At 46.4% G+C, this 22740-nt stretch overlaps 1 pseudogene; it reads right to left on the bottom strand.

Moving 5' to 3' along the window:
• The window catches only part of LOC128949463 (CUB and sushi domain-containing protein 2-like), a 101418-nt pseudogene extending 79635 nt beyond the window's left edge, over positions 1-21783 (bottom strand).
• Positions 21784-22740: the final 957 nt, after the last annotated feature.

Below are 22740 nucleotides of genomic sequence, written 5' to 3' on the forward strand. Positions count from 1 at the left end.
AAATGACCTTAAAAATGGTTTTATTCCATTCTCCTGTGTGTGGGCGTGGCTAAATCCAAATAAGGAAATGTGGGAGGGGCAAAACCCAAATAAGGGAATGTGGGTGGGTCTAAACCGAAATAAGGAAATTTGGGCGGGGTAAACCCAAATAAGGAAACGTGGGTGGGGCTAAAACCCAAATAGGGAATGTGGGCAGGGCTAAAACACAAATAAGGGAATGTGGGCAGGGCTAAACCCAAATAAGGGAAGGTGGGCAGGGCTAAACCCAAATAAGGGAAAGTGGGCAGGGCTAAAACCCAAATAAAGGAATGTGGGCAGGGCCAAAACCCAAATAAGGAAATGTGGGAGGGTCTAAACCCAAAAAGGGCATGTGGGCAGGGCTAAAACCCAAAAAGGGAATGTGGGCAGGGCCAAACCCAAATAAGGGAGTGTGGGTGGGGCTAAACCCAAATATGGAAATGTGGGCAGGGCTAAACCCAAATAAGGACATGTGGGCAGGGCTAAACCCAAATAAGGGAATGTGGGCAGGGCTAAACCCAAATAAGGAAATGTGGGCGGGAGTAAAACCAAATAAGGGAGTGTGGGTGGGGCTAAACCCAAATATGGAACTGTGGGCAGGGCTAAACCCAAATAAGGACATGTGGGCAGGGTTAAACCCAAATATGGAAATGTGGGTGGGGCTAAAACCCAAATAGGGAATGTGGGCAGGGCCAAACCCAAATAAGGAAATGTGGGCAGGGCTAAACCCAAATAAGGAAATGTGGTCAGGAGTAAAACCAAATAAGGGGATGTGGGAGGGGCTAAAACCAAATAAGGACATGTGGGCATGGCTAAAATCCATATAAGGGAATGTGGGCGGGGCTAAACCCAAATAAGGACATGTGGGAGGGGCTAAACCCAAATAAGGAAATGAGGGCAGGACTAAAACCCAAATAAGGGGATGTGGGATGGGCTAACCCCAAATAAGGGAATATGGGAGGGGCTAAAATCCAAATAATGGAAGGTGGGTGGGGCTAAAGCCCAAATAAGGAAATGTGGGAGGGCTGTCCCATGGGAGGGGACACCTTCCCCTATACCCTACTTTTATTCACCTTTTCTTGCCCAAAATAAACCCCACAGCAGCTCCAGCCACGGAAATGCCAGCCAAACACAGCAAAACTATTTTGCCTCTTCCTCCCAAATTCAATTTGAACGATTTGAAACATTTGGGGAGAAGGCTGTGACCTTGCTGCATTTGTAAATGAGCCAGAGAGGAGTAATGGATTACTTAAAGTCCCCTTCACACCTCCCGACACACAATGGGAAGCACTTCAGGCTCCTGCAGGAGCCTCCAGCGAGGTGATTTTTCATGCTGGAATTCAAACACCATTAGAAACACTCATTCTCTGGAAAATAATTCCAGCTTGGAAATAAAATAATACAAAAAAGAAAAAAATCAACAAAAACCAGCAGTGAGAGCAGGAGCCAGGCAGGATCTGAGCTCAGGAACTCTGTCACAGCATTGTCACACCGACTTAACAAGGCAGGGAGATGCCAAGCAATAAAAAGCCTTTTTGCATTTAGATGGATTTTTCCATGCTGATCTCCCAGCTCAGGGCAGGCTCCCGAGCCTCTGCTTGTGTGGGATTGGGATTGATCCTGCTCAGAATCCTCCAGGAAACCCCAGGATGGAATTTGGGAGAGATCCCTGCTTGGTTTGACCAGGTTATTTCATTTAACCCAACAATTCCCAAATAATTAGAATTATAAAATAATAATTAAACCAATAACCCAAATAATTCCCAAGAATTCCCTGGCTCTGCATGCCACCATTCCCAAAACACAGCATCCCAAAGAAACAGCAGGAAACCTGCAAAAAAAGCCCAGAGGAAGATTCTCCTCCTTGCTGCCCATTCTCTATTAATTTCTGGAGATCAGGGAAAGCTCTGGAGATCCAATATCCAACCCCACAGCATCCAATTCCAGCTGAATATTCCATTTATTTATCCCTGGCCCTCTCCAAGTTTTTCCTGGAGCTTTGCTGCTCACATGCAGCTCTTCCCTTCCAAGAAGTGAAGGTCAGAGAGGCTGGAAACCAACAAGGAACCTTTCCCATGGGATTAGGAATGAAGGAATTGTGGGATCATCCCACAATTTATCCCTCACTGCCCTTTATTGTCCCAAAAGGATTTTTATATCCAAAGCTTAGGACTGACCTTGATAATTCATTCTTTATATCCATTCTGTGGAGAACATTTTTTAGTCCGCAAAACTCCACAAAAGCAGGAAACTTCCAAGAGTTTCCAAATTGTTTGCTATTTCTACCAGAAGCACAAAACAGAAATAGATCTGACCCGAAAACTGGGATGTGGGGAATGCAAAATGACTTTATTCTCCTCTGACAGCAAATTTAAACCCTCAGTTTTAGCAAACCCAGCTTAAGGAACACAAATAACATCACCCCTCTAGAATCAGCACAAGAACAATTCAGTTATCCTGGAGAACATGCCCAAATTCCAAGTTTTTTAAAGTAAAAACTCCAAGCAGAGGGCACAAGGCTCCTCCAGCACTGAAGGGTCGAGGAACTGTAGCAAAAAGGGCTAATTATAAACTCATTTTTAAGGATTTGTGACCAATTAAACCTTTGCTCTGGTCTGCAATTTACTGTGGCACAAAACATCTCTGCAAACACGAGGTTGGGCTTTTTTTTTTTCTCTCCCCATTCTCTGCAGAAGAAACAGCAAAACAAATAAAAGGAGAAAAGAAATCACTTTGAAGCAATGAGATTAAAAATAATGGTCTCTCTTTAGGCATTTAAATACCTTTAAAATTAAACTGCTTTTAAACTCCACTTGCACAGCCTGGGAGTCCATAAAGTGTCACAAGAAAATAATTGTTGGAGCAGTTGGGGCAATTCCAGGACTCGTGTGGTGGCCATGTGGGAGATATTACCAAAAAAACTGTGAGAGGAGGAGCTGAGCACCTCCAGAAATCCCTCAGGAGGGGAAGATCCCTCTCTGGGACAGGGAATGGTGTCAGGATCTCTGCATCCACATCCTGACTTTTAGGATCAGGCCACAAAGGTCTGGAACAGGAGATAACACAAAGCTCTGCTTGATAAGAATTTTCCCTTTAAAAGGTTAAAGAGGTGACGTCAAAACCCTCTGGATTTTGTCCAGGGACAATGGAATCATCATTTCTGAGAGGAACTCGTGGATCTCACAGGGAAAAGTTTCTCTCCCACTGCCTCAGTCCTCTCCTCACCTTTGCCATGGGATGTTTCTATGGTCCATGTGCAGTTCAAGTTGTTGGGATAAAAATCAGGGAAGCCTGGGGAGAGGATGGTGCCACTGGAGCCACGGATGTAGCCCCCACAGAGAGCTAAAAACACAAAAAAACAGGAGAGAAAGAGTTCAATAATCCAGACTCTTTCACAAGCTAGGAGGAAAAAGTAAAAGCAAAACCCAACCCAGGAAAATCCAACAAACGAGAATGATCGACCCAAATCCAATCAACCCAAATGACAAAATCCAACAAAATCCATGGACAGACCCATCAAAATCCAACAAAATCCATGGATTAAACACCACTGGGAGCTCTCCAGCTGCTGCTTTGGCAATGGGTCTGCAGGTGGAAACACCATCCCTGTGGGACCCAACAAAAAGAGGAAAATCCAAAAGAGACTGATGAACCCAAATCCAATCAACCCAAATTGGGTTTTGTGGGTCAAAATCCAACAAAATACATGGACAGAGCCACCAAACCCCATGGATTAAGCACCACTGGGAGCTGTCCAGCTGCTGCTTTGGCAGTTGGTCTGCAGGGGAAGGGTTTCCAGGGTTTCCAGCAGCTGGAACCACCATCCCTGTGGGATCCAACCAAAAGAGGAAAATCCAACAAAATCCATGGACAGACCCACCAAAATCCAACAAAACCCATGGATTTAATGCCACAGGGAGCTCTCCAGCTGCTGCTTTGGCAGTGGTCTGCATGGGAAGGTTTCCAGCAGCTGGAACCACTGTGGGCTCCACCTCTGGATGTTCCCACCCTGTGAGCTCAGCTCTGCCTCCCAACCCCAAGAACATCCTGAAGCAGTTTCCTCACCCTCACAGCTGGGCAGGGGCCGGCTCCACTGGAAGTTGGGCTCACACTCCAGGGCCTCAGTGTCACTCAGGGTGTAGCCAGGGTCACAGCTGAATGTCACCAGGGCTCCCACGTAGAAATCGTTGCCGTGGCGCTGCCCGTTCACTGGGATGCCAGGGTCCAGGCAGTGGTCAGACTGCAGCTTCACAGCTGGGCACAGAAAACAGGGCACAGCACTCAGGTGGGCACTGAGGGGCTCAGGGGAAGCTCAGCCCACCCAGGGGACTGAGCCAAATGTTGGTGGTTGTCCCCAAGGTCAGAGGGTGGAAGGGAGAGAGGGAATTCCTCAAGGGAGGGGAGAGAGGGAAATCCCTGAAATGAGAGGATGGAGAGAGGGAAATCCTCAAAGTGAGAGGAGGAAAGGGAGAGAGGAAAATCACTGAAATGAGGGGATGGAGAGGGGGAAATCTTCAAAGTGAGAGAAGGAAAGGGAGAGAGGGAAATCCTCAAAGTAAGAGGATGGAGAGAGGGAAATCCCTGAAATGAGGGGATGGAGAGAGGAAAATCCTCAAAGTGAGATGAGGAAATGGAGAGAGGAAAATCTCTGAACTGAGGGGATGGAGAGAGGGAAATCCTTGAAATGAGGTGATGGAGAGAGGGAATTGCCTCAAAGGAGGGGAGGAAATGGAAAGAGAAAAATTCCAAAAGTGAGAGGATAAAGAGAGGGAAATCCTTCAAGTGAGAGGAGGAAATGGGGAAGAGGGAAATCCCAAAAGTGAGAGGATGGAGAGAGAGAATTGCCCTAAGGGAGGGAAGGAAATGGAGAGAGGAAAACCACCAAAGTGAGAAAATAAAGAGAAGGAAATCCTCAAAGTGAGAGGAAGAAATGGAGAGAGGGAAATCCTCAAAGTAAGGGGATGGAGAGAGGGAAATCCCTGAAATGAGGGGATGGAGAGAGGGAATTTCCCCAAGGGAGGAGAGGCCAAACCAGTCAGGGATGCCAGGAAAAGCAGAAACTGCTCCTCCACTGGCAACACCTGTGAGCTGCCTGGCACAGGGGAAACAAAACCCAGGGTGCCCTGAGGAGGCCGTGGTGCTGCTGAAGATTGGGAATTGCAGGGAATTGCTGGGAATTGCAGGGAATCCCATGAACAAGGGGTCCTTACTTTCATATCTGATCTGGAAGCCGATGTCAGAGTGGCTCTTGTCCGTGGTGAACAGGAGGTAGAGGTGGTTGCTGGTGCTGATCAGGAACTGGGGCACCTGGGTGCCATCATAGACCCCAATCAGGGGAGAGGAGTAGGAGCGGCCATCCCTCACCTCCAGGGTGTCGTAATTCACCTCTGTCTTGAACCTGGGAGGGACAGGAGGAAAATGAAACCCCAGCACTGCTCCCTTCTGCTCATTCCCTCCTGGAACCACCATGGGGACAGGGCTGGGTCCTTTCTTCTGCCTGAGTGTCTCACTGGGGGCACCTCACACAAAAATGCAGGGAATTCGGGGTCAGAGCAGGGAATTTGGGGGCAGAACCAGGGAATCTGGGAGCAGAGCCAGGGAATTTGGAGAATTTGGGGCAGAACCAGGGAATCTGGGGGCAGAGCAGGGAATTTGAGGGCAGAACCAGAGAATGTGGGGGCAGAGCAGGGAATTTGAGGGCAGAACCAGAGAATTTGGGGGCAGAGCAGGGAATTTGGGTTAAGAACCAGGGAATTTGGGGCTGCCCAAGGTGGTGAGCACCTGTCAAAGGTGATCTTGATGGGGTAGCCAGGCTGGGCCTCGATGACCCAGGCACAGCTCAGCGAGTCCTTGTAGAAGCCAGGCCAGCCTGGGGACAGGATGGTGCCACTGGGTGACGTCAGGTGGCCCCCACAGGGTGCTGGGGACACAAAAAGGACACAAATCCACACAATTATCCAGGCTGGAAAAGACCTTCAGGCTCATCCACCTCTAAACCAAATCCCTGAGTGCCACCTCTTTAAAATTGGGGTGAAAAATGTCACAGAGCTGTAGCCCCATGAGATGTCCCCACTTTTGAAACCCCGTCCCTGCATTTCTGTCCCCACCACGAGTTAAAAATCACCAGAGCCAGATGGAAAACCAACATTTACTGCTCAGAAATTGCAGTTTCAGCTCCAAGTGCAGACAGGGCCCCCCTGGGAGCCAGCAGGGCTGACCTTGGGCCCTGCTCAGGGTGTAAAATAATGATTGGATATAAAAGCAGAGGGAACTTCAAGGTCACTTGGCATTTCAGGTGGCAGAAAAATCCCTCCCAGCCCTGCTATTTGAGTCATGGCTTTGCTGCCACCAGGGATGTCACCAGAGCAGGGCATTAAATCCACCCCGTGGTCCCCAGTGCCACCAGCAGGAGCTGCAGGAACTTCTTGGCATTTTCTGGGAAAAAGACACAAGGTCTGAGAGACCAGAGGGACAAAAATCACATAAACTGTCAGGTTTGTCCTCTAAGGAGTCACCCAGGGCCAGCCCCAATGTCACCGTGCCCCTGTGCCAGCCCCAATGTCACCGTGTCCTTGTGCCACCCCAAAATGTGCCAGCCCCAATGTCACCGTGCCACCCCAAAATGTGCCAGCCCAAAATGTGCCAATCCCAATGTCACCGTGCCCCTGTGCCACCCCAAAATGTGCCAATCCCAATGTCCCTGAGCCACCCCAAAATGTGCCAGCCCCAATGTCACCATGTCACTGTGCCACCCCAAAATGTGCCAGCTCCAGTGTCACTGTGCCACCCCAAAATGTGCCAATCCCAATGTCCCTGAGCCACCCCAAAATGTGCCAGCCCCAATGTCACCATGTCACTGTGCCACCCCAAAATGTGCCAGCTCCAGTGTCACTGTGCCACCCCAAAATGTGCCAATCCCAATGTCCCTGAGCCACCCCAAAATGTGCCAGCCCCAATGTCACCATGTCACTGTGCCACCCCAAAATGTGCCAGCTCCAGTGTCACTGTGCCACCCCAAAATGTGCCAATCCCAATGTCCCTGTGCCACCCCAAAATGTGCCAATCCCAATGTCACCGTGTCCCTGTGCCACCCCAAAATGTGCCAGCCCCAATGTCACCATGCCCCTGTGCCACCCCAAAATATGACAATCTCAATGTCACAGTGCCACCCCAAAATGTGCCAACCCCAATGTCACCATGTCACTGTGCCATCCCAAAATGTGCCAATCCCAATGCCACTGTGTCCTTGTGCCATGCCAAAATGTGCCAGCCCCAATGTCACCATGCCCCTCTGCCACCCCAAAATGTTCCAGTCCCAATGCCAATGTGCATGACCCCATGCCCTTGTACCACCTCAAAATGTGCCAATCCCATCCCCAAATCTCCCCTGCTGCTCTCAAGGGTGACAGATCAAAGTCACTTGATCTCAGCTGGCTCCAAAGCAATTATTTTTCCTTTCTGCCCCAAAGCTGTGCTTGGTCTCCTGTCAGAATTTCCACCCTTTTCTCTGTCTCCTTCATTCCCATTAATTTATTTTTCAGGATTTTAGATCTCTGAGCTTTTCTCCTTGCTTAAAAAGGGTAATTAAAAGGTCCAGACTGAAGGGTGAGTCAAAGAACTCACCAGAGTGATCAGGAGGAGAAGGCAGAAGGTTATCACATATAAAAGTTGATTAGAAGTGTATTATTTAATGAATGTTTCCCTTCCACACTTAAAAAAATGTAAATTTCAAGGCTTGTGCTTTGAAAGGAACAGGAGGCCTGAATTAAACCTACATTTTGACAGGAGCAAAATTATTTAAGAATACAAAAATGTCCAGCTTTTTATTCTATAAAAGCTGTTGAAAACAATTGATTCCTTCCTTCAATCCCAAAGACAATGGCCAGGACTGTGCAATTCCTGCTGCTCAGGCAAGGCAGGGCCAATTACTCCAATTATTTCTCAATATTCCAGAGCTGCTTCTCAAGAGTTCAGCACTTGTTATTCAAATTGCTGCAAATACCAGAGCAGAGCATCACTTCCCTGAGAACACAGGGCACAGGAAGATTTTCAGTCCTAATGAGCTCCTTCTTCACTTCTTTTTTCCAGAGCAGAGGCTTGAAAGTCTTAAAAAAGCTTTGAAATCTGAATTAAAGCCTTTAATTCAGCCCAGCTCCCCCCTTGGCAGGGTTGGCTGTTGTGGCCAGGAGATGGAAATGCAGAATTTTTGTCTCTCAGCTGCCAGAGCCCATTGAGAGAACTTCCGTCATGACACAAATATCAGATATTTTACATGGATCAAACACCAGGATGGGAAAACATCACCCTGGATCTTCCATTCCTTTTTGTTTCATTCCCTCCCTGACAGGAGCAGCAGGGAAGCTTTGAGGCATCACCAAACCAGAACCTTTTATTATTATTATTATTGTTATTAGAAAAATACCTGCTGTAACAAGAACTGATCATCAAATCATCAAAAAACCACAATAAAAAATATTCCCCAGCATTCATTCCACACCAAAAAAATTGGAAAATAAACAGAGCTCAGGAATATTTGAACTGAAACTTCCTCCCCAGCAAACTCCTCCTTCCAGAGGGGTGGAAAATTCTGGAAGGTGTTGGCTGGACACTGTGGAATGTGAGAGTGAGACCCGACAGGCAGAACCTTGATTCTGGACCCCAAAAGGCTGCAAAATTCCCCCCAGAAATATCTTTCCCTGAAGGAATGTTCACCTGGAGAGGAGAAGAGGAGGAGAGGAGGAGGAGGAAATGGGGAAAACCCCCTAAATTCCATAAGAATTAAAAATTAAAAGGGAGGGTTGTACATTAGAGGGGAATCTTTGGGATCAGGTGTTCTGGGAAGTCTGAATTTCTCAAGTACCTCAGAAATGGGGAAAAACCCTAAATTCCCTAAGAATTAAAATTAAAAGGGAGGGTTGTACATTAGAGGGGAATCTTTGGGAAGTCTGAACCTCTCAAGTACCTCAGAAATGGGGAAAGAGAGAAGGGAAATGCAGCTGGGAAACTGGGATAAAAAGGAGGCTGCATCCTTTAAAAATTGGAGAGATCCCAAGGGAATGCCCCATGGCCTCTGCCTTGATTGGAATAAAGTTCCAGGACTCCTCTGTCTCCTTTTTGGCCATAAACCTCTATAGTTGTGGATGGATTTTCCTAACAACACCCATGGGAAGAGCTGAGATGGGTTCTTCAGCACCCCAAACCACCCCATGGGCAGCAGGCAGAAGCTAGGGCTGACCATCACAGCGCAGAAAAATTAATGGGAAAAACCGTTAAATTCCATAAGAATTAAGAATTCAAAGGGAGGTTTGTACATTAGAGGGAAATCTTTGGGATCAGGTGTTCTGGGAAGTCTGAACCTCTCAAGTACCTCAGAAATGGGGAAAAACTCCTAAATCCCCTAAGAATTAAATATCAAAAGCAAGAGTCGTATATTAGAGGGGAATCTTTGGTATCAGGCGTACCTCAAGTACCTCAGAAATGGGGAAAAACCCCTAAATTCTGGAAGAATTAGAAATTAGAAGGGAGGGTTGTACATTAGAGGGAAATCTCTGGGATCAGGTGTTCTGGGAAGTCTGAACTTCTCAAGTACCTCAGAAATGGGGAAAGAGAGAAGGGAAATGCAGCTGGGAAATTGGGATAAAAAGGAGGCTGCGTCCTCCAAAACTTTGAGTGGAATGCCCCATGGCCTCTGCCTTGATTGGAATAAAGTTCCAGGACTCCTGTGTCTCCTTTTTGGCCACAAACCTCTGGTGTTTGTGGATGAATTTTCCTAACAACACCCACGGGAAGAGCTGAGATGGGATCTTTACCACCCCAAACCACCCCAAACCACCCCAAACCACCCCAAACTACCCCATGGGCAGCAGGCAGGCGCTGGGGCTTACCTTCGCAGCGCAGCACGGCGTTGTCCCACACCACGCTGCCCTCCTGCAGCACGCAGGTGACGCTCTCGGCACCGTGGGTGCGGATGAAGCCCTCGTCACACAGGAAGGACACGGAGCTGCCCAGCTGCAGGCTGTCCCCAAAGCGCTTCCCGTTCACCGGCACGCCGGGGTCTGGGCACTCGTTGTGCCGGAACGCTGCCAGCAGCAGGAGAGAAACAGAAAACAGGAGAATCAGCAACTTTTTGTACTGTCCCCCCGACCCTGTCCCCAAAATGAGGGTGTTGCACCCTCAAATTGAGAAAAATTGAATTTTTCCCCTTCCCAGTGCCAGGAGGAGGAGGAGATGCCCAGATAATAATAATAAATATAGAATATTTAATAAAAAATTAATATAAGATATAATCTAAATAATAAAAATATAAGATATATAATATATAATAATCAAGCAATAACTAATATATATTAATTAATATGAAAGATAAGATTATATATTATATAATATAGGATCATAAAGTAATTATTAATATATAAGACATAATCATAAAGTAATTATACAATATATAATCATAAAATAATATAACCATAAGTAATGAAAGTACAATTAATATATAATATATAATCATAAAGTTAGCCTTCTGACAAGATGGCTAACTTTATGATTCTATATAATATATATATTATACAATATCTTTCTATATATATAATATATATAATATAGAAATTTCATATATGTATATATGATATGTATATGTATATATTATATATACATATACATATATACATATACATATTTACATATACACACACATATATACACACACACATATATATATATACACACACATATATACATATATATGTATACACATATATACATATATATATATATATATAATATGCACCATCCCTCCCCACCACACAAACCCAACACACACTCACTGGTGAAGGTGATGTTGAACCCTCTCTTCTCCATGGAGTGGTCAGTCTGGAACTCCAGCCTGGCCACGTGGCCACTGCTGGTCAGCGAGGAGGGGATGTGGCTCCCTGAGAAGGTGCCCAGCACGGGGGACTCGGCCGTGGCACCGTCCTTGACAGCCAGGAAATCAAACTGGGGCTCCACGTCGAAGTCGTTGAAGGCCAGGTGGATGCGGCTCTCGGGGTTGGCGATGATCAGCCACACGCAGTGCAGGCTGCTCCCGTACTCCTCGGAGTAGTTGGGCGACAGCACGGTCCCCGACGGGCTGGTGAAGTTGAAAAAGCAGGAAACTGCAAAGGGAAAGTGGCATCAGTCCCCACAGCTGGCCCTGCCCTCAGCCTCCTCACTGGGATATTCACAGTTCCTGCTCTGAGGCTGCCTCAGGAGGGAAAATGTGATTTCAGGCTGCCAGAGCCCACTGACAGAAATTCTGTCATCACAGAAATATCAGCATTTCATGTGCATCAAAAACCAGGAGGGGAAAACACCACCCTGGATCTTCCATTAGTTCCCTTCCATTTGTTCTTTATTTCCCTCCTCACAGGAGCAGCAGGGAAGCATTTGGTCACCACTGAATCAGAATATTTTGGTTATCAGTAAATCAGAATCTTTTGGTCATCACTGAATCCAAATCTTTTGGTCACCACTAAATCAGAACCTTTTGGTCATCAGTAAATCAGAATCTTTTGGTCACTACTAAATTCAAATATTTTGGTCACCACTGAATCAGAATCTCTTGGTCATCACTAAATCCAAATATTTTGGTCACAACTAAATTAAAATATTTGGGTCACCACCGAATCCCAATCTTCTGGTCACCACTGAATCTAAATCTTTGGGTCACCACTAAATCGGAATATTTTATTCAGGATTTTAGGTGGATTTGCCATTTTCCAGTCCCTTCCAGTTCTATTTAACAGCAGGAAGAAAATGCCTCTTAGGTGGGATTTGGCATTTTCCTGGTGAATTCTCTCAGGAAAACTCCCAAAAATCCAGTGGGTGACTTGAGCTGGTGCAAAATAAAACCAGCATGGAACCAGCCAGATTTTGCCTCAACATTATTTTTTTTTTTTTGCTGTGGCCACATCCCAGCACAATCCCACAGAACTTGGGAGCAAGGAACCAGCTCAGCCACTCTGGGCACTGCTCCAGCCTCCGCTGCTGCTGTCCCTGGCTCAGCTCTGTCACCCACAGGTGACACATCCATCCCCAGGGTGCTGCAGGCTCCTCGGGGGTTTGCTCACAATAAAATCTGCCCTTTCCATCTGCTGAGCTCATTTTTCCCCCCTCTGCATTCATCAAACTCCTTCCGTGCACACCAGGGAGTATTTGTGGGACAAATGGAGTGCTTGGAGAAGGAGCTGGGAGTTAATTTGCTCTGTCTGCGCCCTTGGGAAGTTGTTCACACCTGGCTGAGCACTGGGAGAGGTGGAACAGCCCAAGAACATTCCCAAATGCTGAGGTTTGGGACAAACCAGAGGAATCTGCAGCTCTGGTGGAGGGGAAGCTCTTCCCACCACAAATAAACCCCTGATTTCTGCTGGTTCCCAAAAAGCCACGGAAATAATTAAAACCATGTTTAAAATGAAGCTGAGGGGCACAACATGCATGAAAAACCCTTCAAGCTCTCCAGGGGTTCAATCCATCCCAAGCTGCAGCTGCCAAGGCCCATTAATTCGGGAAGGCAAGGCTGCCTTTGGAGTGCAACCTGCCCAAACTTTGGGATATTTTATGTACGGATGCTTTGCTCATCCCTTTTCCCCACCGCCACCCGTGGTAAAACCCATTATTGGGAACATCCATCTCCCTAATTCCTGGCACAGAGGATGAGCTTGGCTTGGGGTTGGCGTTTAGACAATTATTTGGATCAGTGCTCTGCCTCCCTCTGTTATTTTCCCTCTGTCTCCCCTCACCACTTAATGGGCTGGGATCAAACAATTCGGACGTTCCTGTGACGTTATCAAGGTCACGGAGCTGCACAATCCATTCCCTGCTCTCAAAGCCACAAAGAGAGCAGATTAAAGGGAAAACAAACTGCAAAACATCCTCAGGATTTTTTTTCTGGGCTCTCTCTCTACCAGATGCTGAAATATCAGGGGATGCTGTCAAATAATTCTGTCAGCATAAGCACGGTGTAATCTGCCTGAGGAAAATTGAAAATAAATTCATTTGCACCCAGGGAAATGTCTCAGCAGCAGGGATGAGGTGTCTCCTCTAAATTTTTAAATCCAAAGGGGTGAATTAGCATTCAGCCAGGACCTCCAGCAGCCCAGCAAGAGAGAGGTGCAGTCGCTAGTTCAGAAAATAAAACAACAAAGGACTTGCTGACAAAGGGGAGAGGAGCAGAGCGAGGGAAGAATATAAAATTAACCTTTGCCAGATAAAACAAAGTGACAGATTAAAGAGGAGCTGATAAAAAAAAAAAAACCACAAAACCCTCCAAGAGTCTCCACTGCAGGGAAGTAAACGAGGATTTTGATTTTCCATAAGATCAGTGAGGAGAAATGCGAGTTGGAGCTGGAGGGCCAAGCTGTGGCCAGGAAAAAGCTCCCCTTGATGGAGAGGGGAGCTGGAATCACATCCCAGAGGGGAACATCCAGCCCAGGGAGCCACAGGGTTCATGAACAACACCACGGAGGCTGTGAGATGATGATTTTCTTCATCTGGTGAGGCAGAGGAGGTTTTCCCTCACTTGGAAGGAGGTTTCCCTCACTATGGAAGGAAGTTTTACCTCACTGTGGAAAGAGGTTTTCCCTCTCTGTGGAAGGTTTTCCTTCACTGCAGAAGGAGGGTTTTCTTCTATGTGGAAGATTTTTCTTCACTGTGGAAGGAAGTTTTTCCTCTCTCTGGAAGGAGATTTTTGGTCTCTGTGGAAGATTTTTCTTCACTGTAGAAGGATGTTTTCCTTGCCATAAAAGGAGATTTTTTTTCTCCCTAGAAGGAGATTTTTCCTTATCATGGAAGGAGGTTCTCCTTCTCTGTGCAAGGTTTTCCCTCACTGCGGAAGGAGATTTTTCCTCTCTGTGAAAGGAGATTTTTCTTCTCTCTGGAAGGAGATTTTTCCTCACTATGGAAGGTGATTTTTCCTTATGTGGAAGGAGGTTTTCCTTCTCTGTGGAAGGAGATTTTTCCTTACTATGGAAGAAGGTTTTTCTTCTCTGTGGAAGATTTTTCTTCACTGTGGAATGAAATTTTTCCTCTCTCTGGAAGGAGATTTTTCCTTACCATGGAAGGAGATTTTCCCTCTTTGTAGAAGATTTTTCTTCACTTGGAAGAAGGTTTTCCATTGCTGTGGAAGAAGGTTTTTCCTTGCTGTGGAAGATTTTTCTTCTCTGTGCAAGGCTTTTCTTCACTATGGAAGGAGTTTTTCCCTCACTTGGAAGGGGGTTTTTCTTCTCTGTGGAAGGAAATTTTTCCTCTCTCTGGAAGGAGATTTTTCCTTACCATGGAAGGAGGTTTTCCATCTCTGTGGAAGATTTTTCTTCACTGTGGATGGAGGTTTTCCATTGCCATGGAATAAGGTTTTTCCTTGCTGTGGAAGGAGATTTTTTTCTCTCTCTGGAAGGAGATTTTTCATTACCATGGAAGAAGGTTTTCCTTCTCTGTGGAAGATTTTTCATCACTATGGAAGGAGGTTTTCCCTCACTTGGAAGGAAATTTTTCCTTACTATGGAAGGAGGTTTTTCTTCTATGTGGAAGATTTTTCTTCACTTGAAAGGAGTTTTTCCCTCACTTGGAAGGAGGTTTCAGCTCTGCCCCTCCAGCCTCCCTGCAGCTGCACACTGGGACAAACCAGGAGCTGTTTAACAGCGTGTCACAGGCAGGGCCAGGCTGTCAGGAGGAAGAGGATGGAGACAGCCCAGCTGCACCTGGAGCATCCCAAAGAGCCCTGAGCAGCAGGAGCCATCCCCAACATGACAGAGGCCAGCCCTGCTGCCTGCAGCTGCCCATCAGCAGCCCTGGCTGCAATTAATATTCATTACCCTTGTTAAATGCCAGCAGAGGCCATTTCATTATGTGCACAGCACAGGGGCCTGTTTACAAAGCTGCCTGTGTCAATAATTTTTTTTTTATTTGTCGATAATTGCTACATTTGCCAATAATCCTTATTGCTGACCAATTACTGCAAAGGCAATGAGAAAAATCCCTTTATTAAATACAGAATAAATCACAGCAGACACAGAGCAGCGAGACCACGGCATGAATGAACCAGCACAGGGATTTGTTCACGTTATCACAAGCAGCACCAGGATTCTGCTTGGTTTAGAGCAGTGAAACAAGGAAGGAGCAGCTCCTTGGTTCTTTTTTTGGGAGAGAGATATGGATGTGAACATGGAGCAGGCAGGAGAAATTCCTGCAATTCTCTCTTTTCTCTTCTCTCTTCTCTTTTCTCTCTTCTGTTTTCTTTTCTCTTTTCTCTCTTCTCGCTTCTCTTTTTCTCTCTTCTCTTTCTCTTCTCTCTCTTCTCTTTTCTCTCTTTCTCTTTTCTCCCTTTGCTTTCCTTTCTCTTTTCTCTCTTCTCTTTCTCTTTTCTCTCTTTCTCTTTCCTCTCTTTTCCCTTTTACTCTCCCTTCCCAGATCCCACCTCTCTCCTCCTGTTCCTGCCTCCATCCCTGCTCATCCTTCAGGAGAACCCAGGGCTGATCCCAAAGTGAGGTCACACCACAGGAGCAGGGTCAGGAGCTGAAAACCAAGCAAGGAATCCTTGGAACAACTGCAGTTTCCATGGAAACAATCCAAAATTCTTGACTTTCCTCTCAGTTTTTAGATCCTGCTCCCACAGACCTCTTGGGAGAGAGCTGGGAGACAGGAGTGGATTTTCTGCTTTGCATTTCAATTTTTTTTCCAAAAATTCCTCCTTGGTGATGGGCTGGGAAAGCAGGACAGTGCTGGAAGCTCAGGGCACTGCTCCAGCTGGGCAGCGAAGTTCTTCACATTTTGTATTTTCCTCTTTCTGTATCTGTTATTCCAAGGGCAAAAAAAAGATAAAAATCTGCATCTCATGGTGCCTTTTCCTCCTAAAAACCTTGTGGCACCTCAGGGCAGGTGGGAGGTGAGGGAAGGAGTTTGGAGCAAAATTAACCGGGAGGGTTTTGTCATTTCAGAGCAACAAAACTCAGCTCAGTCTGGGGGTGGGACTGCAGGTATGAGGAGAAGAATGAAAACCAGGCAGGTTTTGGGAAGCAAATCTTGAGGAAAATATCACAGAATTTAAAATAGATGTGCAGAGAAGAGCAGGTTTCACTGCCACCCACTCCAGCAGGAGCAGGGCCTGGCTTTGGGAAGGAGCTGAAGTTTTAAAAAACTTAACTGGGAACTGCTGATCCCCACTGGGACAGGGCTGGATCCTGCAGCCATCTGCTCCTGAAAAGCTTCTGCACCTTCCTCTCCTGAATTCCCATCATTTCCAACAGAGCTCTTCCTCTCCCAGCAGCTCCCTTGGGAATTTTGGCAGTGGCCACAAGAAAGTGGAAGTTTGTGGGCATTTTTTTGGCCCAAAAAAGCCTCGTGGTGCTGCTGTTCACCTCTCCCTGCCAATGCTGCATGGGACTGTCCCTCAGGGGCTGGGGGGACACTTTTGGGCAGCCACCACTTTCCTGTGGCAGATTTTTTTGGCAGGAATAACTGGGATGTTAACGAACACATTTATCCCAAATCCATTAAATATACCTAGCAATGAATACATTTATCCACATCTGTTCCCAATCTATCCAAACATTCCCAGGAATGAAGATGTGTTAAAAAACAAACCCAGGAACACACTCATTTATCCCAAATCCACTCACACATACCCAGGAATTAACACATTTGTCCCCAGTCCATTCAAAACCAACCAGGAATGAACACGTTTCTCCCCAAACCCAAACCCTCCCAGAAAGGAACAGATTTATCCCCAAATGGAATCAAACACTGCCAGGAATGAATAGATTTGTTCCAAATCCATTCAAACACTCCCAGAAATGAACATGTTTATCCTCAATCCATTCAAACACTCCCAGGAATGACCACATGAATCCAAAACCCAATCCAACATTCCCAGGAATGAACAGATTTATCCCAAATCCATTCAGACATTCCCAGGAACGACCACATTAATCCAAATTAAATCAAACACTCCCAGGAATGACCACATGAATCCCAAACTCAAACATTTCCAGAAATGAATGTGTTGGCTCCCAATCCATCCAAACATTCCCAGATTTATCCCTAAACTTTCCTAGGAATGACCATATGAATCCCAAATCCATTCAAATATTCCCAGGAATGAACAGATTTATCCCAAACCCAATCAAACATTCCCAGGAATGACCACATGAATCCCAAACCAAATCCAACATTCCCAAACCAAATCCAACATTCCCAGGAACAACCACGTTAATCCCAAATCCATTCAAACACTACCAGGAATGACCACATGAATCCCAAACCCAAACATGTCCAGAAATGAATGTGTTTGCTCCAAATCCATTCAAACTTTCTCAGATTTATCCCCAAATCCAAACATTCCTAGGAATGATCACATGAATCCCAAACCTACTCAAATATTTCCAGAAATGAACATGTTTCATTCAAACATTCCCAGGAACGATCACATGAATCCCAAACCCAAACATTTCCAGAAATTAATGTGCTTGCTCCAAATCCATCCAAACTTTCCTAGATTTACCCCCAAACCTTCCCAGTAATGACCACAACGATCCCAAAACTGCTGAGCGACGCCAACCAACCCAACCCTGCTGGGGTCAGTGCAGACCCTTCCCATTCCCAAGAATTTTGGGGCCCAAATCCACTCCTTTTACTCCCCTCCCTTTTACTCCCCCACCATTAAATTCCCTGTCAAACACGAGGCGGGTCCAGAAAAACCTGAATTTTCCAAGTGTGATCCCAACAAACTGAAGCTGCAGCAGAAATTCTGGAAGGACTCTCCCAGAACTGGCAGAGGGCACCTGAACCAAGGCAGGAACTCTGCCCAAGGAGGTGACAATGACATTTATTGTCACTCCAAGTGCCACAATTATCCCTCGTGGAAAATGACAGCACTGCCTGGCACGGGTCAAGCACACAGAGGGAAATGCAGGGTGAAAATTTGGGAAAAGCAGGAGGAGAAGGGAAGGGAAGAACAAAGATCCCTCAAAGATCCTCTCACTGCAGAACCCCCCCAGGAGCACCAGGGCCCTGCTCTTTCTGTCAAATAAACCTGATTCAGTGAATTTTGGGGACAAATAAAACCAGGAAATGAGGGGTTTTATTCTCTACTCCACACGAGGATGTTTGAACAGCAATTCCCACCCTGGATCTCTCCCTCACCACATCTCCATCCTCAGTGTCAGCAGCTCCAGAGCTGGAATTATGGAGCTGATTCTCTGTTTATAAACTGAATAATCTCCCCAGCCACAGGATATTCTATCCCCAAATCAGAGCACAAGGGTTTTCGTTCAGGGATGTTCATCCAATGTCCCCCCAAGCCTGTTTTGCTGAGAAAAAGGAACAAATTCTGTCCAAAAATCAAGTTCTGGGTGTGGAACTGCCCAGGCCTGTGACAGACACCACATCCCCCAACCCTGGAAATGCCATTTTTAAAGCCAAAAACAAATTATGGAGTTGGTTCAAACAGTGCAGGATGGTGCAAGACAGAGAGAAGAATTTCAGCCATCACCCAAAGCCAGACACTCAAACTGTACAGAAAGACACCCAAACTACAGATACAAACATCCAGACATCTAAATTGTACAGAAATAAACACTCACACGCTCAAACTGAACAGGAATAGACACCTAGACATCTGAATTGTACAGAAATAAACTCCCAGACACCCAAATTTAACAGGAACAGACACTCAAACACCCAAATTTAACAGGGGAAAAAACATCCAGACACTCACATTGAACAGGAACAGACACCCAACCATCCAAATCTCACAGAAACAGACACCCAAATACCTAAATTGTACAAAAATAAACACTCAGACACCCACCCACACTGAACAGGAACAGACACCCAGATGGAACAGGAACAAACAGCCAGATACACACAATTGCACAGAAACAGCCATGCAGACACTAAAATTGTACAGAAACAGATCCCAGACACTCAAATTGTACAGAAATAAACACCTAGACTTGCAAATTGTATAGAAATAAACACCCAGGCACTCAAATTGTACAAAAATAAACACCCAGGCACTCAAACTGTACAGAAATAAACACCCAGACACCCACAAAGTACAGGAACAGATACCCTGACACTCAAATTGGACAGAAACAAACATTCAGACACCTAAATTGTAAAGAAACGGACACCCAGAAACTGATATTTTAGAGTCAAACACCCATACTTAAGAGGAACACACCCACAGATACCCCAAAACCAACCAGACTCCCCAAATTCCACAGGAACAACCCCCCAACACCCAAATTACAAAGAGACTACCCCCAAACCCCAAATTTCAAAGAAACAAACCCCCCAAATCCAAATTTCACAGAAGCAAAAGGGTTCCCTCATTTCTCCCCCTCACATCTGATGTTCTCCCAACATTTCCCACCTGGAATTCAAACACATTTTGTCCATTTTGTGACCCCTCCTGCTCCACAATAAATCAGGAGTGAAGGTCAGGAGGGGTCTGTGAGACATTTTTCACATTTTTCCCATTGCCTGCACATTGTTTTTTTGATCCATTAATATCCCAAGAGCCACAGAGAACAGATCACACTGGAATTATTGGAACTGAAAGATTCCTGCCATGCTTTGCATGGATGGGGCTTGATTTGATCAACATCAATAATCCTTTTTAACCAAAAATCTCCTTTTTACTCTGTTACCACCCAGTCCTGCTGCCCTGAGCACAAACCACAAGTTTATCCTCATTTCAAACTCTCAGCACCAGCCTCAACCACACCAACTTGTCCAAATTCACCTGAAATTCCAAGAAATTAAAAGGAAAAACCAGCACAGGACCAGTCTAACACTTCCCACCTCCCAGGAAAAACTCCAATATTTTTTTCCTCAGCAGCACCTCCAGCTGATTTGCTTACAAATAAAAAAAACCAAACAGGAAGGGAGGGATGGCAGCTGGAAAAGGGAGGACTCAGAGGAATTGCTTCCTTTCCCCAGGTATTTCTCTGAGCTTAAATAAATATTTGAAAATAAAGGCACTGAATCCAAACTGGTTCTCCCCCTTCTCCATGACCCCCAATTTTCTCCCAACTCTCCAGACCCTCTGCAAAACCTGTTTTTTTCCTCCCCAGCTCCATCTTTTTCATGGATTAGCTCCTGTCACACCACATTTTCACTGGAATTCCACCCAGTTTGGCACCTGAACTTCTAAAAAGAACATTTTTGCTTTCTCCCTCTGCATTCTCCCCTCCCTCAACTGCATTTTCCTGTTTTTTTTCAGGTTCAGCCTCACTCCCCTGCTCCAACAAGGCCCAGATTTTAACAGAGCCAACAAAAGTAGAAAAGGAGATTTAAAAAAAGCAGAAAAGGAGATAAAAAGAAGAGTGAGGTTATCACCAGCTGGGGGAAACAGAGGGAAAACTCTGGGGAAAATTCCTGCAGGAAGGTCCTGTCAGGGCAATAAAGCAAATTGCTCAATATATCTACAGAGGACACTGAGAGCATTGAAACCCCACAGGGACTGGGCAGAACTCCCATTTCCACCCCAAAATGTGATCCTGAGTCACCACAGAGAGCAGAATATCCCAAACCTGCTGAGAATGGGGCAACAAATGTAAAACTGAGGCCCAGCAGGAGGGAGCCTGGAGAGGGTCGGATCATGAGGGAAAAAATGAGGGGGTAAAAAGAGAATTCAGGTTTAAGTTGTGAATTTGGCCGTGTCCTGTCTGTGCTGGCCACCAAGGACTTGATTTTCCCTCAGGGCAGGGCAGAGAGAGCACTGAAGAGCCCAAATCTCTCTCTACAAAGAGAATTCAAGTTTAAATCTGGAATTTGCTGGGTCCTTTCTGTGCCAAGGCCACCAAGGACTGATTTTCCCTCAGAGCAGGGCAGCACAGCCCAAATCTCTCTTTGCAAACAGAATCCATGTTTAAATTGTCAATTTGGCCGGGTCTTGTCTGTGCTGGCCACCAAGGATTTGATTTTCCCTCTGGGAAGGGAAGGGAGAGCCCAGCACAGCCCAAATCTCTCTTTGCAAAGAGAATCCAGGTTTAAATCTGGAATTTGCTGGGTCCTGTCCACCAAGGGCTGATTTTTCCCTCAGGACAAGGCAGAGAGAGCCCACCACAGCCCAAATCCATCTCTACAAAGAGACCCCAGGTTTAAATTGTGAATTTGGCCATGTCCTGTCTGTGCTGGCCACCAAGGACTTCATTTTCTCTCAGGGCAGGGAGAACCCAGCACAGCCCAAATCAATCTCTACAAACAGAATCCAGGTTTAAATTGTGAATTTGCTGGGTCCTCTCCACCTGGGGCTGATTTTTCCCTCAGGACAAGGCAGGGAGAACCAAACACAGCCCAAATCCATCTCTACAAAGAGACTCCACGTTTAAATGTGGAACTTGGCCATGCCCTGTCTGTGCTACCACCAAGGGCTGATTTTTTTCCCTCAGGACAAGGCAGGGGGAGCCCAGCACAGCCCAAATCTCCCCTGCCCTGCCCAGTGAAGACCCCAAACCTGTCCCCAAGCTGGCTGAAGGTGCCACGGGGCAGGCGCCACCACCTCGGTGTCCCCTCAGAGGGCACCCAGGGCACTGCTGACCCACTTACAAACACACACAGGTTTCTGAGCAGACCACTGGCTGCTCTTTTGGCAGGTGATGCTTTTGTGGCCCTTGAGCTCGAAGGCGGGCTGGCACTGGAAGTGCAGGGTGTCGCCGTGGCGGAAGCGGGAGCCCTCGCGGCGGCCGAAGGCGGGGACGCCGGGGTCCCCACAGCTGCCCTGGTCAATCTCTGCAACGAAAAACAACACGGGGTTGGGTGAGGGAAGGGGCTGGGAGAGAGAAAACAGAGAATTTGGGTGTGGGGAAGGGGTTGGAAGACAGAAAACAGGAATTTGGGTGTGGGGAAGAGGGTGGAAGAGAAAGAACACAAGGTCAGGGTGTTGGAAGAGGGAACAGAGAATCTGGGTGCGGGAAAGGGGCTGGAAGAGAGAAAACAGGATTTGAGTGTGGGAAGGGGTTGGAAGAAAGAATTTGGGTGTGAGGAAAGGGCTGGAAGAGAGAGAACACAAAATTTGGGTGTGGAGAAGAGGCTGGAAGAGAGAACATAGGATTGGGGTGTGGGAAGGGGCTGGAAGAGAGAAAACACAGGGTTTGGGTGTGGGGAAGGAGTTGGAAGAGAGAAAACAGAATCTGGGTGTGGGAAGGGGCTGGAAGAGAGAATTTGGGTGTGGGGAAGGGGCTGAGGCCCAGCTGGTGAAGCCCCCACAGGTTGTGGCATCCCAACCCCGATTCTCTCCTAAACCCCATTCCCATTCACACAGAGTTAATCCCTCTCTGATTTGGACTCCAAATAAACCCCAGGCACAATTTCCTGTTACCTCCTGCTCCCCTCAATCCCATTTCCAAAAGGCTCCCTGCCCTGGATCATTATTAGCTCCAAAAACTTCATTCCTTCATTCCTCCTTAGTGTTCCCACATTATTTATCTGCTCCACTCTCCTTTCCACTCCCAATCCTTTGTATTTATCCCCAAAAACTTCATTCTTTCTGAGTATTTCCACATTATTTATCTGCTGCTCAATCCTCTCCCAGTCCTCTTGGTTTTTAGCTCCAAAAACTTCATTCCTTCATTCCTCTTTAGTGTCCCCACATTATTTACCTGCTCCACTCTCCTTTCCACTCCCAATCCTTTGGATATATCCCCAAAAATTTCATTCCTCCTGAGTGTTCCCACATTGTTTATCTGC

The sequence above is a fragment of the Melozone crissalis genome, unplaced genomic scaffold (genome assembly GCF_028551555.1).
Source record: "Melozone crissalis strain CALT ecotype California unplaced genomic scaffold, PUWL_Pcris_2 ptg000236l_1, whole genome shotgun sequence".
Lineage (NCBI taxonomy): Eukaryota > Metazoa > Chordata > Aves > Passeriformes > Passerellidae > Melozone > Melozone crissalis.